A 20,281-nucleotide genomic window follows, 5' to 3' on the forward strand; every position below is an offset into this window, starting at 1 on the left:
GTTTGACTCTCCCCCCCCCCATCCCTCTGCACTTTCCTCTCCTGTCCCAAACTAAGATAAAAACATGATTTCAATGCACCATTAAAGTGCCATTTTCTACAGATATTTTTTTTCTCTATCCTTCCTATTACTATAGTTTTTGTGTGATATCAGAAGATGTTCCCAAGAATGGGACAATCTCAGTGAGGACTCCACTTCATACCAATTGTTGATTTCTCAAGTGGACATTGTGGAAGCAGATATTAACAGCATTATTCCAATAGAGCCGACACATGGAGAGTCTTTAAGCAAAACAATGTGCATCAAGCAGACTACTAAGCCAATGGTTGCTTCAGGTTTTCATTATTAAATACAATTAGCATGATATTGACATTCCCATTTCAATGAATGGGTAAATTTTGGCATATCAGCTAAATACCATAAAATCTGGAACATGAGTGGCATTTGGTTTGCATTGAATCTAGGACTACAGGTTATAAGTCTAATATTATCCTGGGTCTTATACATGTGTGCCTTTTTCCACAGTGACATTTGACAAAGGCTAAGGCAATATTAGAGAACATGGTGAAACTAAAATCAGGCCACAGCATATGTTCTCCTAGTTTTGACTCTTTTGTGTGAACAAATGGTATTGTATAAGACCATTTATAAATTTATAAATCCTTATACAGTTCAAAGAATACACTCAAGTACCTTAAACAAAAATTTCAATGGACAAAACTTAAATTTACAATGAACCCCAAAAAAGTACTTTGTGAACTATGAAAGTGGCTGTTACTGCTCTGCCTTAAATTCCCCATCTTATCCAGAATCCAAAAACAGTAGGCAACCTCTCATCCCCCAAAAAAATTGTACCCAAAGCATTTCTGAGCAGTGAAATCTATAATCCAACTTGTAAAAAGGTATGTCCACTATTTTCACAGTGCTGTTTGGATGAATGAAGCAAGAACTGGTAATTTGGCCACTCTTTGGATGTTCTAGATTTCTGCAACAGAAATCCATTGTGAGTTGGTTACTCTCAACCCCAAGGTAGATCAAGCCCCAGTTACTGAAGGTTACATATTTATTTTCCAATCAATGGCCACACAGGTTTCTCATAAGGAAAATGGAGCAAAAGATGGGACTCCGATTGTTATCACAATCATCAACACCAATGAAATAAGTACTCTTTTCATCATTAAGATTTGGAAAATTCGGGGCTGGAGAGATGGCTCAGTGGTTAAGAGCACGGAGCACCGACTGCTCTTCCAAAGGTCCTGAGTTCAAATCCCAGCATCCACATGGTGGCTCACAGCCACCCGTAACAAGATCTGATGCCCTCTTCTGGTGTGTCTGAAGACAACTACAGTGTACTTACATATAATAAATAAATAAAATCTTTAAAAAATTATAAAAAAAAAGATTTGGAAAATTCTTATGGAAACAACAGGGCAGGATTGCTAAGTCAGCCCTGTTGTCTTGACTCTTCTTGACGTGGAGCAGAGGCTAGCATTCAGGAGCAGAGGCGAATCACCACAATATGTCAGACAGCTACAACTCACCTTCTGCCCCTTGAGTGTTCTCTGAAAGGGAAGCATAAGGAATATTTCATCTGGTCCCCCGAAGGCCATTTACCCATATATTGCAGAAAGAAGTAAAGGTCAAACTATTTTAAAGTGGATCTATTTTGTCTGCTTATCAGAACAAAATAAATAAGAATATCTCTGCTGGATAGAGTAAAAAGACTGAAATTGCCTGAAACTGATCGCAACACATTCTGAAAACGCAGTCAATCAATTGGAAATGGCTTTTTTCATCCTCGGTGGAGAGCAGTAAAGGCGCTTAACATTAAGTATTTATAAGGTTTATGGGCTCAGAAGGACTAATGTTGAGCTCTGGACTCGAAAGGGCAGTCATCACTTGAAGCTGCCAGCGGCCACGGGCTACTGGGTTCCTGAAAGGAAAGCTGGGCATGGATGGCGAGAGAAATAACGAGCCAAGAAGTTCTCTGATCAAGGCTCAAAGTTTACTTTTTGAATCTGAACTTAAAAAGGAACAAAGGATCTATGCCAGGATCTCGAGGCTTGTCAAGATCTCATCAGGACAACAAGCACAGGCTGTTCAGTAGGTAGTAGGTTCTTGCAGGAAGCTGCAGATGTGGCAGACAATAGACTTTACCTAGGTCAGAAGACTCCGCCCTAGGTGGGCTAGCCTGCTGTGGCAAAAACAAGGTCTGATTCAACCCACTCAAGGCCGGGGGAGAGCACAATCACTACCTGGTCTGTGGTTTTACACGGTTCTTTGAGGGTATGATACAGCATGCTCTACCAAAAAAAAAAAAAAGCAAAACCCAGAGTCAAACAAGCATGGCTTTGTTTGTATCTCTAACAATGATTGGTCAGCTAGCCTTGGGGGAGATGTTTCAGCGTAAGAGTCTGGCTTTACTGGAACTTTGGTGTGAGGATTAGAAGGCCTAACTATTTTGTAACTATTCCTTGAATGCTAGCGCTGCTCCCTTCTGGGGGATCACACATAAAACGTTAACAGGAAGTATGGCTGTTAGACCTAGTGGGGAAACCCCCCACCCAATTTCCGATTCGGCGTGCACCCCAAAAAAAAAATCACGAAGGACCATCTCTTGATGTAATTACATGAGGACGTTTAATGACGGAGCTCCGGACCGACATGCATCCCACACAGGAGATAACGGATGTCGGCCACAAGGCTCGAAAGCTAGGGGTTTTAGTGGGGTAAGGGGCTTAGGGATGTGGAATTCAGCATAGCGACACACTATTGGCTCATTTAAACATTAACAAAGATTATGTGTCAGCAAAAGGGCATCAGGACTTTGTTCCTGTGGGCTGGGGGCTTATCTTGTTCACATAGCAACCAATTGATGTATGACTTTACCCGGTGTCAAGGGGCAGTAGACAGAGGAGAGGTTCCAGCCAGGTGGTGTTGACCCAGACAAGATAGCCCTGCTTGTACAATCAAGCTGTTCTTAGGAATGTCTTAACAACAGCCCTGTCTGTTCTGCTTTGTTCTCGGCCCCAGGGCTCATAGACAACTCTTTTACATGAATCACAAGATACAAAAATCTCATTTTCTTTCATGGCCATTATTAACAACTTTCTCCTCCCAACTTCTTTTATGACAAAGAAGACGATTGGTAACAAATAGCTACCATTTAGCATGTAACAGAACTCTTAAAGAAATACCAGTTTGCTTCCTTGTTTGATTAATTCAGGATTCTTATAAGTCCTTCCAATCTCCAAAAATAAAATAAAATAAAATAAAATAAAATAAAATAAAAGGAGAATCACAGTAAAGTAACATCATTTTCAAAAATATTTTCACAAAAATCATGTCCAGTTGACTTAAAAGTATAAGCATACAGAACTCACCTGGGCCATACTATTGTCACAAGGAAAAAAAAATCTAAACTTCATTTCTGGAATGTGTTCTAATATTTGGGTTTTCTCCCTAGTAATTACATAAACTGTCTTTGAAAGTTATACCATTTGGCATAGGTTCCATGTTTCAGTCTCAAACTTGGTTTGATTATTATATCCATGCATTGCCAATTGATCGGACCCAGTTGTGAGTTCAGTCATAGCATTTCAGATCTGTCAAGTTCAATAATTCTTTGGAGCTCTGTATAATGCTCCCTTGCCAACCCCACCAATACAAGGCAGAGCTATACCATAATCATGCCAAATATGCAGTATTGTTTTCTCACCTTAGCCTTAGAGAAGATTCTTAGGCCAGAAATGCCCATGGTACCACGGCTCAGATTTCTCTATAAATGTGTTACTACATTCTCTTAGGTAAAGTTCCAACCAGAAATCTATGAATCATAACAACAACAAAGGGGACAACAGTTACCATGGCAGCCATCATACTAAATGAATTGTATCAGATGAGGGTTTGTTTAAAACAGAAAATTTATTTTGAAACAGGAAAGTGACAATAATTCAAAGCTGATTTAGCAAACTCTCAGTTGCTTTATAAGATGATCTCTTACATACCAGGGTCAGTTGGATGCTATAGAAGTTAAGACTATGGATTCCATATGTCAAATGCTTGGGTAAGAACCCTGACTCTGTTACTATTTAGGATTAATGCATTTGCTACCCCATATCTTTTAGAGGGGTATATATTCATGTATGTAGACATATGAGTGGAGACCAGAGGACAACATCAAGTGTCATTCCCCAAGTGCCATCCATCTAGTCTTTGATTGAAAGACAGGATCTTTTTGGCCCCAAACTTGCCAAATAGACCAAGCCGACCAACCAATGGGTCCCAGGGATCTGTCCATTTCTTTCTTCCTAACTCTGAAGTTATGCAAACGCATGTCACCACATCTGCCTCCCCTGTCCCCTTTTGAACATGAGTTCTGGGAATCAAGCTGGTAAGAGAAGCATTATGCTAAATGAACTGTGTGCACCGCCTCTGCCGCCCCACGTTGTAACAGAGATGGCTAAAAACCTGTTTGTTCTACTTAAGAAATGATAAGTTTTTACACAAATGTATTCCTTTCCATATAAACATTTTTCTCAGAAGTAATCAGAATACGCATGTATACTCCATTAAAGACTACCTCATGCCAAATATACATAGGTATCTGTTATCCCTAGAAGTCTTAAGCATATTTAGAAAAACTCCCAAACATTCTGGAATGTATTGGAAAAGAATGCATGTGTAATGGCATAATGCCTTATGCAACTTCAGAGATAGTCAATCAGAATAGAGTGATACAACTGCAAACCAATAGACTGGAAGATGGAACCAGAAAACCCACACTTCCCTATCAGAGCATTGGGGCATCCAGCAAGCCAAGATGATTATTTGTTCACATTGCAAACCTAACAAATCTAACTAGACAGAGAATAAGGAGGCAGATGTGCAGGAGATGACAGAGGAACAGCAGCCATGAGTCTAAAAGACAAGAGACAGTCCTAAAGTCCGGAATGATTGACTGCCTTTATTCAACACAGGTGAAGGCTGCAGTGAAGACCAGCGGAAGCCAGAATTTATGAATGAAAGTGAGCAACGGGAGGCATTTGCCATTTTGGTTGCGCCTCTCCCCCCACTATTCTCTTATGATTCTTACTTGGTTTCTGCCCTAGATTGCTTTCTATTGCTATGATAAAACAGCTTGACCCACAGCAGCTTAGAGAAGAGAGGGTTTATGTTAGCATTCTATCTAAGCTCCGCCCCACAGTTACCGGGCAACAGCCAGGTGTGCCTGGTCCACTATAAAAGGGGCTGCTTGCCCCCTCCTCTCTCTCTTACTCCTGCTTCTCTCTTGCCTCTTGCCCTCTTACTCCCCCCCCCCATTCCCTTTCCCCCTCTCTCCACATGGTCATGGCCAGCCTCTACTTTACTCTCCCCCTCTCTCTGCCTTTCTCTGCCTCTACTACCCTCTAAACTCCCCTCCCCATGCCCTGAATAAACTCTATTCTATACCATACCGACATGTGGCTGGCCCCTCAGGAGGGGAAGGGATGTCTTGGCGTGGGCCTGCTGGGGCACCTCTTCCCCCACACCTCACCACACGCCCATAGAACATATTCTTGTACCTCTCTATCTTTTTTTTATAATCACAACAGTTCATTTCATTTACAGCTCTCAATCCATCATGAAGAGAAGTCAGGGCAGGAACTCCAGGCAGGGACATAGATTCAAGAGCCGATGATTGCTTGCTGCTTTCTACCACCCAGGATCACCTGCCCAGGAATGGCATTGTCTAGAATGGGGTGGGCCCTCATGGGCCCTTCCACATCCAATTTTGATCAAGAATGTAACCCACAGACAAGACTAGAGTCAATCTGATGGAGGCGATCCTTCAGCTAACGTTCCCTCTCCCCAGATGATTCTAGCTTCTGTCGAGTTGACAGAAAAACTAACCGGCCCTGCTTCTTGATAGAAGTCAATGAATGAAAACTGAGTTAAGTGACAGGTGTGTGCAATTTCTTGTATCTACTCCTCCCCAAATCTCATCTTCAGGTATCTATTTTGGTGGTTCAACTGCTAGCATAAAGTATCCAAGACAATCCAAAGTTTTTTTGTTTGTTTTGTTTTGCTTTGTAAAATCTCAACTGCACAGAGGGGAGTTAAGAGGTATTATAGCTTTTGGCTTTATACCGACTTCTTAAATGAAACAACCTCTTATCAATCCCTCAGGCTATAAGGAACAAAGGCGGATACCTTAGCCTGAAGTAGGTGTGTTTCTTTCTAAAGATTCTGCCCCAGGTCGGAGAAAAAAAAAATCACTGTAGTATAGGCTTAGGGTTTAGAGTCAAGCATTCTAGAGGAAAATAAAAACAAAACAACCAACCACCAACAACAACAGCAACAAAAAACCCTCAACAACTCAAAGGCTCCAGTTTCATAGTTGAGTAAGAAGACAGCTAGTTTGAGCCAACTCTATTGGCTCTGACGGTTGAGGTTTTAACCTCGCCTCTTATCATTCTGTAACTCAGCACCAAGCCAGTGTTGGAGGTGAGGCCCAGCTCTTTTCTGCAGAGCATTTTCTCCAACTCTACAAAGCTGTCCTTTGATGTTCACATGTGTATCATGGTGTTTACACACATGCATCAAATATACACATTTAAAAAATATGTTTTATAAAAGTGAAGAGTCAAGTGTGGCATAGTTCGGGTTGACCTAAGGGGCTGGGTAGGAAGACTTATCCATTTGTTAGGTAGCCAATAATTTAGGACAGAATATCAAGAGTTTGTTTTTGAATCTTCCAAGTTTAGAGTTGCCATTACACACTTTCTCATGGGTGCACATAAGGAACTGGAATTCCCTTATGAAGAAAGAGTCCGGACTAAAGATGTAAACTGCAGAGTCACCAATGTATCAAAAGCTTCTAAAACCAGAAGCTTGAGAAGATCATCAAATAAACAACTCTATAGCTAGAGAAGATACCCAAAGTCTGACCGGAAGACATTCTAGTGCACTGCCGGGAAGACGCAGTCAGAGGAACATAGATTAAAATAGTAGAGTACAGTGTTCTGGAACCCGTTGAAGAAAGGGATTCAAGGACTGTCACAGGGTTATTATTGACCTCTGTTCCATATTAGCCCTGTGACCTCACAATTTGTCCTCTGGAGAAAAGTATGACCACTACCCCTTTCACTTTAGACTCAAAGACGTGACTTTCTGTTGGTGGGTGCAGGGAGTCATGGAGCTGACCGGGCCTGCCTGCCCAGAGAGGCATGTATCATAGGTCTATCAGGGTAGAGTCCACGGCTCCCGGGACACCGTGTGCCTTCCAGTTCCTAAGAGGCTGATGCAGTCCCTCAGGCAGAAAAGTGGTCAGGCAGAGCTGTGTTTCTGTGCTCCCTCGGAAGTCAAGGAAACATGAAAGCCTGACCAAACAATTGGTCTTAAACATTATCCTTGTGTACCCTGTATGGCTTGCAAATGTCATTGTATTCTGGCAACTACACCTGTATCGATCCTGGCAATGGCCATTGTATTGTTTCTGATGAAGGTATAAATGTCTGTTTGCTCTGAGTAAATTGTCACAAGCCTCAGTCTTGCTCCCAGCCAGCCTGGATACATTTCTCAGGATAATATCAGGGAATCTTGGCCCCGTAAGTACAATTGCCTCCAGGTGGACTTTCATCTGATCAAAGCCAGTTCGGAATCTGGACTTAAGAGGCATCTTGTGTTTCTTTTTGCCCTCTGGCATTTTATCAAGTAATAAAGGAAACAGGCCCCAGTCAGTATGCTCACCCAAGAACATCTAAACACTTGTGGGGCAGACAGGAGCCAGTTTGCTGACTACAAGTCAACCTGGATTTGTAGTTATACCTCACCTGCAATTGACCTACAGACAAACCAACTTACATCTTACAGGACTAGGTCTGAGGTTGTTTCTTACATAGGACTATCACGGCAAGAGCTGAGCAATTAGAAGAATCACAAGGCAGTGGTCAGATATGCCTAAGTGAGAGAGAGAGAGAAGTAAGACGGATGCAAAGAATTGATGGAGCATAAATCTCCAGAGTAGATAGGAGGTGACTAGAGAGCAAATTAGAGGGAGTAGGAGCAATGCCAGATAGCAAAAGGGAAACAAAATAAAAACATTAGATATGCCGGGCAGTGGTGGCACATGCCTTTAATCCCAGCACTTGGGAGGCAGAGGCAGGCAGATTTCTGAGTTCGAGGCCAGCCTGGTCTACAGAGTGAGTTCCAGGACAGCCAAGGCTATACAGAGAAACCCTGTCTCAAACAAACAAACAAACAAACAAACAGAAATTTAGATATAACTTTTTTAGTGAATGTTGGTACAAAAGGAAGAAGAGGGTTACAGTAAGCACAAAAAGGACTGACAGGGCTTTTATTTTATGGACATACATTTATGTTATAAAATATTTTATAGTTTATGTTTTTATTAACAAATACATCCTGCTTGTGTTAATTTACATAGAAAGAGATGCGAAGTGTATTCAGACATTCCATTAAGGCAGTTGGAACATCCTAGTGATTCATTCTATTCAATTTCAGGCATTTAAAATATATTTTATCTATTAATCTATAAATTCATATAAATATGGATCACCCATATGTATACTTTGGAGTCTAGGGTGGTGGCATATACCTTTAATCTCAGCAGTCAAAAAGCAGAGGCAGGTAGACCTCTGTGAGTTCAAGGCTAGCCTGTCTACATAGCAGGTTCCAGGTTAGACAGAGCTGTGTAATTGAAACCTTGTCTCAAAGATAGATAGATAGATAGATAGATAGATAGATAGATAGATAGATAGATAGATAGAGTATATATGCTTGAGATAGATAGAGTATATATGCTTGAGATGGGGAGATAGCTTCATGTTTAAAATACTTGCTGTCCAAACATTAGGGTGGGAGTTCAGATCTTCAGTGCCCAGGGAAATAGAGAATGGGTGTAGTGGCCCACCTCTCAGTTCACAGGTCTGAATGTGGACCCTGGGGATATGAGCTGGTTAGCCAGACTAGCCATATCCGGCAACTCTGAGTTCAATCAGAGGCTCTTCTTCAGTCAATAACACAGAGCACAATGGACAAAGACTCCCAGTGCCAACTCTGAGCTTTCACACGTACATCCACACACATACACAGCCACACAACTCCACACAGGCGTGCAAATAACATACAGACTTCGAAGACTTCAGCACAGTTAGAATTCTGCAACAGTTGGTGCAATCAATAATAAAACCTCAAGGCACACCAAGAGGAAAGCTCGTGTCAATTACAAGCATACATTAAAGAGGTTTTTTAAGATGGAAGAGGAAAAAAAAAGCTTGTCTTTATGGCAACAACAAATGTCTAGAAATGTAGAAGAATTTCGTAATGTAGGGGGAGTCACAAGGCTAGTGTGTCCTTGGTAGTACTCTGCTACTAATGGCCATTCCTTTCCAAAATACAAGCTTAAATAACTCTTCCACAAAAAGAAATGTGAGCAGATGAGATTCGGGTAGGGGACTTGTGAAATGAATAATGGGAGGTCCTTAGATGTACCGGGCACTACTACTTGACCCAAGTCAGACTTAGGATTAAGTGTTGTATTCTTCCTTTTCTGTTACAAATGTTCACTTATATTCGCCTTCCTACCCTTCCCTCTCTCATTAATGGTCTCTCTAAAAAGTGTGTATTAGTGATGGTTACCTTGGTATCGTATTGAAACTATAGGATGTGAAAAGAACACATGTGAAAGTGCCTGTTGAATTTCTTGTGAAACAGAAAGTTCATTTGCATCAATGTTGTTAGAAGAAGAACAACATCTGGTAGCCTGGGCATCAAGTGAGGCATATATTGAACTAAGGCAGTGTTTGTACAACTAATTGTTTCCTTAGAAAACTTGACAAAGGAAGATTGAGGAGAAAACTAATTAGAAACTCTTTAAAAATTCAAAGGTAGTTCCTTTGTTTCCAAGGTGCTGTGCAATCACAAAGGAAGAGTGTGGACCTGCCATCCATCGCTAACAGGAAACCTGGAAACTTAATCTAAAGAAATAACTCTGAGGGGAAACACAAAACAAAACAAAACCAAAAGGTTGTTGCAGCAGTCTATGTATAGGGGTGATAAGCTAGAAGTAATATAAAAATTAATCAGGCCCTCCTTATTCATTGTAAGACATTCCCTTTATTAGAAATTATAATGTCCCAGTCAAATAACAAATTAGAATGTACATAAAGATGTGGGAAAGCGCTTAGAAAAAAGTTTTGAGGGACTAATGGAAGATATATTGTTCACCTTGAGCACAAAGAGGGAAGTCAAGGCTTTGGCCTCCCGTCCTTGCCTGATTCGTTAGTTCTCTTGCATACCCTGTGACTTTGGCTGATTACCTGAGATTTAATTTCTCCATCTACCAATATGTCTGATAGACTTGTGAGCTATCATACATTAGAAGATTGAGCTTAGAGGTTATATTTCTCTTGTCTATACCTCTACTAATAAAAAAAAATAGAATACAAAACAATGCATTCAGTATTGTAGCTTCATAGACTGTTGGAACTGATTGTTAATCTTTCTGACTACCCAGCCCTTACTATTCATGTCCTTTGTCCCTGGTTTAAAAGAGCAAAAAGAAGAAACAATAATTGTAAAAAGGAAAGTCAACAGTGCATAAAGACTGAATTGAACCTTTAAAAAGTCCAAGTTTTGTGGAATTGAAAAGCCAGGCTCGAACCACAAGGTGGACAGTGACCTGTAGGGCTAAACTGCACTGTGTCCTGTCTTAGTTATGCTTTGATGGCTGTGAGAAGACAATATGATTATGGCAACTCACAAAGGAAAACATTTCACGGAGACCGGCTTACAGTTTCAGAGGTTTCGTCTGTTACTGTCGTGACAAGCACGGTGGCATTTAGGCAGACAGGGTGCTTCAGAAGGAGCTGACAGGTCTGCATCTCGATCCTAAGGCAGCCAAGAGGAGACTGTCACTGTGCTTGGCTTGAACGAATATATAAGACCTCAAAGCCCGCCTTCCATCATGACACACTTCCTGCAACAAGGCCACACCCACTCCAACAAGGCCACACCTCCTAATAGTGCCACTCCCTCTGAGCCAAGCATTGAAACACAAGGCTTTGAGGGCCATACCTATTCAAACCACCATATGTGCCCTAAAATTTACATGTGGAGTCCATCCTTGTTTGCACATAAGGTCTTTGCAAGTAGCTACCATAGCCCAGCTACCCTAAGAGAGTGTGTTCAGCATGGCGGTGATTCACAGAGACCATGCCCATAGGGTAGCTGTGGGTCAAATAGTAAAAATCAACCAATTGGGAAGGGAAGCTAACAAGGGACTAATGGCAGATACACTCAATTGGCACAGGTGATAATAGGAGAAACAAGCTTACTTGCAAGGGTCCACAGCAAGAGTCCATAGTGGTCAATGGTCTGGTGGCCCTGACTGTACTCCTTGTAGTAACTCTTTCCAAATTACCCTTCCCACCATGCTTCTGGAGCCCAGTGGTGATTCCCTGATCAGGAAACTCACCTGGGGTTTCGTTGTGACAGGCTGTACAAGTGACACGTCAGACACTCACTTAGCTTTACCACAGTGCTCACCAGAAGGTTCAGAGCAGCCAGCTGGACCAAGAGCGCTTGTCCTTTCCACGTGCTCCTTTACCATCGTGCTTACAGGGAGAGACGTTTCATTGGTTAGATGACGTAAGCACTGGCATCCCTAATGGACTTCTGTTTCTTGGGGGGACCAGAATTCCGCAGAACAGCTCTCGTATCCATGAGGAGAAAGCAGGTTCCCTCCGCAGAGAGGAGTGGTTGTAGTTCCCAAAGTCCATTAGACGCTCCAGTCTGGGCCTGCATAGCCCTTTTCCATTGCTCCCTTGGCTGGACCGGAGCCTTGTGAATATGAAGTCCTATTTGTGAGCTCACTGGACAGAGATGAAGTCATAAGGGCAGGACCTTCATTATGAGATTACTGCCCCAAAGCAGAGACTCATCAGGGAGTGTCCCCCCTCTGCCTGCCTCCCTTGCCCTCTTGCTATCTCTAACCTGTCCTACTAACAAGCACCGGGAAGATGGCCTTCTGGAAGCTAGGATGCAGGCCCTCACCAGAATCTGACTGTGCTGTTACACAGACCCTAGATTTTGAACCTAGTCAGATGTTCAGTTATAGAAATTAGAAAGCTGAGCAGGATGATCGGGATCTTTCTGGGCTACCCTAGATTCTATCTAAAACCAACAAAACACCAAGAACATAAAAATCACACATTAACCTTGATTTTTACACTGCTAGAACAATGAGAAAATAAATTATGTGATGTCAACCTGCCGTCAATGGTGTGTGGTTCTGGCCACTCAAGCAGGAACTACAAGTAAAGGCACAGAATTTCCAGTTATATTTACATTCTACAAGGAGACGAGAGTAAAGCAAGAGAAACAACAGATACCTTCAGAACTAATCAGAAATCCAACCCGACATTATAGGATCAGTAGTGTTTTTTAAAAAATATATTGAATTTATAATCTAAAATTTAAATTGTCTTTGTTGTGAAAAGTCGGCTTGATTCATCTCTTTAATTTCTAGATTTTCTGGTCACTGGCCTCAGCAATACCTGCACTTGGGCTGTTCATAGGCATTGCAGATGTAGTAGATCTATAACTCACTTATTCTTGCTTCCTCCTACAAAGTCACTTTTATCCTAGTCTCTCACATCTTCATCATTAACTTTTAACCTTTTAAAATGAGATTTTTAAGGACACCCCCCCCCCGTGTGTGTGTGTGTGTGTGTGTGTGTGTGTGTTTATGTGTGTGTGTGTGTTTAGGCCAGAAGAGAGTCTTCAAATCACCTGGAACTTGAGTTACAAGTAGTTATGAACCACTTGATATAAGTGCTAGGAAACAAATAAACTTGGGTCCTCTGGAAGAGCACTATGAAAATAATTTTTAAATCTATTATTTTCCTTCTAGGCCCATAGTTCTCATCAATAATGACTCTGAGACTAATTAGTTATCATTAAATGCCTAGGCCATGAGCTTTGCTTCATTCCCTGACTAGCTTGTGACTTATTTAACCATTTAAACTATTCTATGTCTACCACTTGGTTAGTTGCCCCTCCTTCAGTCCAGACCACTTCTTCCTCAGTGTCTCCTCAGTGTCTCCTCAGTGTCTGTCTCCTCAGTGTCTCCTCAGTGTCTCCTCAGTGTCTCCTCAGTGTCTGTCTCCTCAGTGTCTGTCTCCTCAGTGTCTCCTCAGTGTCTCCTCAGTGTCTGTCTCCTCAGTGTCTGTCTCCTCAGTGTCTCCTCAGTGTCTCCTCAGTGTCTGTCTCCTCAGTGTCTGTCTCCTCAGTGTCTCCTCAGTGTCTCCTCAATGTCTCCTCAGTGTCTGTCTCCTCAGTGTCTGTCTTCTCAGTGTCTCCTCAGTGTCTGTCTCCTCAGTGTCTCCTCAGTGTCTCCCTGCTGATTTACATCCATCTCCTCAGTCCATCTCTTGGTGTCTCTCCCATGTCTCTCCCGGCTGTCCTTGAGTCTATCTCTTCCTGTTTCCTAGAACTCTCTCTTCCTGACTGTCTCACCTCCTGTTTCCTGCCTTAGCCCATTGGCCAATGGCTTTTTTATCGGCAGGTGATGCTTAGAAATGATTCTCTCTCTACAGAGTGTCAAGCACCCTTAGCCACTGAGCCGTCTCTCCAGCTCTAAGTTCTTGTTCTGATTGTTTGTTTTACATAGTCTCACTAGTACACAGCTAAGGCTGACCTAGAACTCACATTCCTCTTGCCTCTGCCTTCCCGGTCCTGAGGTTACAGTCATGGATCCTCATGGGTAATGCCCCTAGCTTATCCGTTAGTATCAGTCCCTAACTCATTGGTCCTCTGGAAGCCTGAGAACTATTTTGAATTTGTCTATATCATGCACTAATGGTTTCTGTTCCAGTCCACCCATGGCTAAGCCATCCACGCTTCCTAAAGACTCAATCTTGCAAATAAACAATGAATTAGCCTGTGACTCACCCGTGTCACTTTGTGAGCATTGAAGCCATGTTCTTCAGCCTCATCTCTGTACTGACGTGTTGTCACTTTCTTCTCCAGCCAAGGCTGTTGCCTATTGGCAGTCATTTTAAAAAAGTAAATACCTTTAATTATGATGTATGCACAGACATTTCATAAAACGAAAAGTGGACACTTAAAAATGTTGGTAAGTCAACATTAAAGCATCACCGAAGCCAAGAAGTAAAACACAGCCAGCGCCCCAGGACGCCTTCTCAGTCCCTTCTCTTTCTGTGATAACCACTCTGCTGGGTTTTATGTGAAAATTATATTCTTGATTTGGCACATGCCTTTAATCTCAGCACTTCTGAGGCAGAAGCAGGTGAATCTCTGTGAGTCCACGACCAGCTTGATCTACCTAGCAATTTCTAGGACAGCAAGAGCTACATAGAGAGGCCCTGTTTTTTGTTTTTTGTTGTTTGTTTTTTGTTTTGTTTTGTTTTGTTTTTGAGACAGGGTTTCTCTGTATAGCCTTGGCTGTCCTGGAACTCACTCTGTAAACCAGGCTGGCCTTGAACTCAAAAATTCAACTGCCTCTGCCTCCCAAGTGCTGGGGTTAAAGGCATGTGCTACCACTGCCCAGCATGGCCCTGTTTTGAAAACAAACAAGCTAATCTTTACCTTATTTTTCTAGCATTTACTCTAAAGAAAAGAGTGGGTGACACATGAAAAATCCTTTCAGGCGTCATTCATCTCTTCAATCTCGGGACTTCGTGGCCCACCAAGTCCACAGACTAAAATTTTGCATGATTATATTTGAAAATGAGGCCTTTGGGACATTTCGACCAATGAGGGTCCTCATATGGGACCAATGTCCTTACAAGATAGTTTCATTCATAGAACTATTATTAGAAATAAATGTTTCTGTTACTTAGTCCTTAAAAACTTTTTCTTTCTTTTCTTTTTTTTTAAGATTTATTTTTTACTATTTTATGTTTACAAGTGTTTTTGCCTTCATGTGTGTCTGTGCACCACATGTACTGGTGCTTGAGGAGGTGGTGAGCCTGCATGTGGGTGCTGGGAATCGAACCTTGGCCCTTTACCACAGCAACGGCAACAAGTGCTCTTAACGACTCAGCCAATGCTCCAGTGCCCTTAAAAACTTTTCTTATAGCATTTCAAACTGACTTTGACAGTGGACAAGTGTAGGGGCAGGCAGAATTTAGGATGTGATATTGAAGGACTTCAAGTTTGCTGTTGGAGAGTTTGCTTGTTGGGTTTGGAACGTTTGGTATTTGGCTTCAAAGGTGAAGGCATAGATCATTAGGGTTTGAATTAAAAATATGAATACCCAGCCACAGGAAAATCACTGGTACTGGAGTCCAGCAGTCTCAGCAGGGCCCCTGAATTACTCACCATGCACTTCAGAAAAGGAGTTAGTTCTGACCACTTATCCCACCCACAGGAGACGGTTTCAAATATTTGTTATGCTCACAGAGAGAGGCAAAGGGGAATAGTTTTCATCCCTGCATCTCCTTCCTCCCTGCATTCATCTTGGAGACATCAGAATCTAAGTCTTAGAGAGGAACAGAAGGTATATCCGTACCTATGTATGGGTATGTATGTATCAATGTATATGTACACACACACACACACACACACACACACACACACACACACACACACACACATTATGAAGATAAAGTTTTAAGTTTCTCCAGCTACCACCTACAAAATCAGAGAACAAAGAAAATTGATGGTGAGATTCAGGCCAAGTTCAAACCTTAAAAGCTGGGTAAGGGGTAAAAATCCTGGTCTGAACCCAACAGTCTGAGTCCCAGGATCTATGATATCTGTGATATCTATGGGTCGGAGTATGTACACACACACACACACACACACACACGATTTCTGATATCTATGTGTATATCTCTGATAGCTATGGTCTCAGCTTAAGCAGAGCAAATAAAGGTATCTTTTTGTTCTATTCAATAGGTTGGATGACAGAAACACCCTCATAGAGAGTTGCCTGGAAATAATATCCTACCAGGTAATTTAGTATCCCCTTGCTAAGTCATGTGGACACATGAAATTAACTTTTGAGGCATCTAGGCATGGTGGGAAAGAGAAGGCAAAGGGCTTGAATATGTACAGTTTTGCTACTTTGAAAGATTCCTGAAGTCACATATCCAACCACAGCAATACCTCTATTTATCATACCACTGAAAACATCAGAGACCATCCACAGATATGAGACAGGTAGACATAACATGAAGTGTCATTAATACCTCTTCCAACTCATCCCACACAGGGAAGTCATGACACTCCAAGCAGTGAAAAAGGTTGCTTCTGATTGCTTCTGAGCACAGACAATCCCCATGGGTTGCGTGTTCTACAAAGGCAGAGTGCCCAGAATCCTTCCATAACCCCTTGAGAGAGCTCCATATCAAGTGAAAAACACCCAAACACAAGGTTATGAATACCAGGAATTGGTATCTTCTGAAGGTATCATCTCAGGCGATATCTCACATGGCACATTGGAACATTTGCCAAGTCATTACAGCAGCGTCGACTGGATTTATACTTCAAGCTTACTCACACTTCAGGAAGGGCTCTCTTCCATTATCACAAAATGTTATATTGGATTGCATTTCCAGTTATTTAGGAAAAAAGAAAGAAAGAAAATGGATAAAAAGTGACTAATGTGGGTAATTATCTTTACAATCCTTGCCAGATACGGTACTCTCAAAATTCTTTTTTATCCTTTTTCTTTTGGCCCTCTGAGAAACAAATCCCTTGGGAAATTTTAACTTATTGAAAATCTATAGACTTTCAGCCAACCCTTCCTAAAGAGCAAGAGAATCATTATGGCTTTTCTGAAGCACAAAAAAAGAGAGGTGCTTAACTTTAATTATACCGAGCTTTTATTGATTTGGCTGGCTTAATATCGTAAGCCTCAATTAACATCAGAGAACTTAAGAACTTATACTCATCATCATTCATGCTCGGAGGGGTGGAGGGGTTCAGAAGAGGAGGAGTTACTAAGAATGGGGAGCACTGTAGTGACAGACCCATGAGTAAGGATAGGAACCCAATGGCTCAGGCTGCAGAGTGCACTCAGGCCCCGGATGATCAGATGAATAAAAAGCAGACGTAAAGCACTTAAAGATAAGTTTACTAGAGAACGTCTTCCAAGGGCATATTACAACAATAACAATAATACTAGAAGCATCCATTTGCTGAGGTCATACCTCATGGTTTCTATTAAGTCTCAAACCCTGGCACAAATGGTTGAGATGCTTATTTAACAGATGGCCACCAGGTTCTCACAATCTCCCTCAGTCCCTACAGTGTTACAGGATCTTCTTGGCTGGGATACCCTGCCCTAAACTTCTCCAGCTCAGGGCCTAGGCTGCCCTTCCTCCAGCTGCCCTTCCCTATATAATCCAGTCATGTTGGTTATCCCTCCGTTTTAGGGCCTCCTGGCTACTGATTCCTCTCTCTTCCCCTCTTCCTTCTCCTCCCCCCTTTCTTCACATGGTTCAGGGTCTTACACACTCTGGACTCTCCCAAATCTCCCTGCCTGTGACTATGCTTTCCCTCTTATCTACAATGAACCTTCTCCTCTAGTGTACCTATGAGCAATCATGTCTGTAACTTCTTTTTTTTTTCTTCATTCATTTGGTGCTGAAATCCAGGACTCCTTTCCTTTTTATTTCTCCTCCTCCTCCTCTTTTTCTCCCCCTTTCTCCCTTTCCCTTTCCTCCTCCTCCTCTTCTTCCTCTTCTTCTTCCCCTTTCTCCCTTCCCCTTCCTTCTCCTCCTCTTCTTGTCCTCCTTCTCCTCCTCCTCCCTTTCCTCCTCCTCCTCTTTTTCCTCTTCTTCTTCTTCCCCTTCCTCCCTTCCTTCTCCTCCTCTTCTTGTCCTCCTTCTCCTTCTCCTTCTTCCCCTTCCTCCTCCTCTCCTCCTCCTCTCCTCCTCCTCCTTTTTCATTCAGTTTCCCCCTTGCTTTATGACTTGAAAGTCCATGTCATATTTTGCTCCATATGTTACTGCTTCTTGGATGCTCGGCTTCTAGATTGTCAGTGATATACTGGGTCACTGAATCCTCTGCAGGTGTCTTTCTTCACTGTGAGCTAGTGTCACAGGAAACAGATCTGTACACAAGAGAGCAGTTGGAGTGTTTGTGGCCACACCCTTTGCAACCCAGGGGCAGTGACCAGTGAGATGCGGCCATATGTTTACACCCACGTTGTGACTCCATTCTTCTATTTGCTAAATGCTTAAGAAGCCCTTTTCCTAGGTCCCTCCTTTCCTAGTTAGCTCTAGGACTCCTGTGGTCCCTCCTGCCTGTCAGGGAATTCACCTTCCCTCCAAGCTGCTGCCTGGAGCAAAGGTGAAGGATCAGACTGCACTGTGTACTGATGCGAAGAAGGTGATGTTTGTCTTGGTTCCCCCAAGCTGTGTGACATTTGCTCATGGTCTCTGTCTGTCTGGGAATCACCACTGGCTAATGGGTCCACTTTAGTGTCATTGTCTAATTTGGAAAGCAAAATAGAAGCATATATAGAGAAACTTAGAGGAGCTATGTCAGCCATCCCTCCTTTTGGTTGTTTTTATGCTAAACATTCCAAAGTAGCTACTAGGATATTTAAAGAGACAAATGCCAAAACCAGTGCTTTTGTTACTCCCCTCAAGGTAGAGCTTTTCTGAATCAAATGAAATTACAAGGGATCTTAGAAACCATGTTGCCTAAATTATTTTATAGCTGACAAATGGTTCTATCCATCTGTCATGTACTAGTAATCTGTGATATGAGAATCCCAGTTCAGAAATAACCTAACATCTCTAGCCAATTCTTTTATTATTTGTGTCACTTTATTATTTTAAAATTATTGTTTTAAAAGTTGAGATTTCTTTTACTCCTGTGAGTGCTTTGCCTGCAGGTATGTCTGTGTGCCACATACATGCCTGGTCCCTGAGGATGTGGTGAGACTCTGTGTGGGTGCAGGAAATCAAACCAGGGCCTTTGCAAGGACAAGTGCTCTTGAGCACTGAGCCAACTCTTCAGCCCTATTTTAAGACATAATCAACATCTTCTTTTTGTTTGTTTGTTTGTTTGTTTGTTTGTTTGTTTGTTTTTTTGGTTTGGTTTTTCGAGACAGGGTTTCTCTGTATAGCCCTGGTTGTCCTGGAACTCACTTTGTAGACCAGGCTGGCCTCGAACTCAGAAATCCGCCTGCCTCTGCTTCCCAAGTGCTGGGATTAAAGGCGTGTACCACCACGGCTTAATCAACATCTTCTTAATGCTACACATGCACCTACAATTTTTTGAACAACAAAAACCTGTTATGTATTGTTATACAAATGTCCTGGCTCAGAACTTGAGAGAAAAAAAAATCTTTTAAAACTTTTTATATGCCATTTGAACAAATTTAACATTATGAAACAAGGAACTCTTCCATCAGCTCATGAAGACTGCTTGGGGGAAAATAACAATTAGAAAACTGAGAAACTGGCTCCAAGGCATTTAAAAGCAATTCTTCACAGTAAAGCAATATCATGAAATAACCCACTCCTCTTATAAAATGGCCTCCATATCTGCTCCGGGATTCTCTTCCATCTCACTGTGTTAGAGTTGTAGTGAAGACACCTTAGGAAAACTTCGTCTGCTTAAGAGAATAGAATCTCTGGCCTGGATGAAGCTTAACATTCCAGCTGGGCCAGGCCAATAACCTGGACAAGGTGCCACCCACAGGAAGGAAGGCTCACCTCCATGTAAGCCATGCTAGAAGAGGGAGGGGGTAGGGGGAGGGGGAGGGAGAGGGGGAGGGGGGAGAAAGAGAAGGAGAAGGAGGAGGAGGAGGAGGAGGAGGAGGAGGAGGAGGAGGAGGAGGAGAAGGAGAAGGAGAAAAAGAAGGAGAAGGAGAAGGAGAAGAAGATGACAGATGGCATGGATGTCTTTCCTTTAAGGAGATACTGTGTTTTTTAAAAATTCCCGCCCTCTACCAGCCACCATGAGATTCAGCTTGGGCTCCCCAACTTTCTGAGGTCTGAGGCAAACAAAGCACATTTTATCTCTTTTCTCTCCCACTGCCACTTCCTTTTCCTGTCTTTTCCCTTGGCATTCGAGCCCAGGTGTGGATGGAGAGCTTTGGGAGCCACTTCCAGAAACTTGGCAAGAATTTGACATCGCGCCAGGACAAAGGAGTAAGCTCAGGTGGGAATCGGACTTTGGGCTGGAACTCAGGAAACAGGCTCAGCTTAAGAATATTTACATTTGAGTTAATGCAGAGCTCAGAGAGGACTCTGCTGAGGCACGTGGGGCAGGCCTTCTGTCTTGGTCATCC

Source organism: Mus musculus, chromosome 8 (genome assembly GCF_000001635.26).
Source record: "Mus musculus strain C57BL/6J chromosome 8, GRCm38.p6 C57BL/6J".
Lineage (NCBI taxonomy): Eukaryota > Metazoa > Chordata > Mammalia > Rodentia > Muridae > Mus > Mus musculus.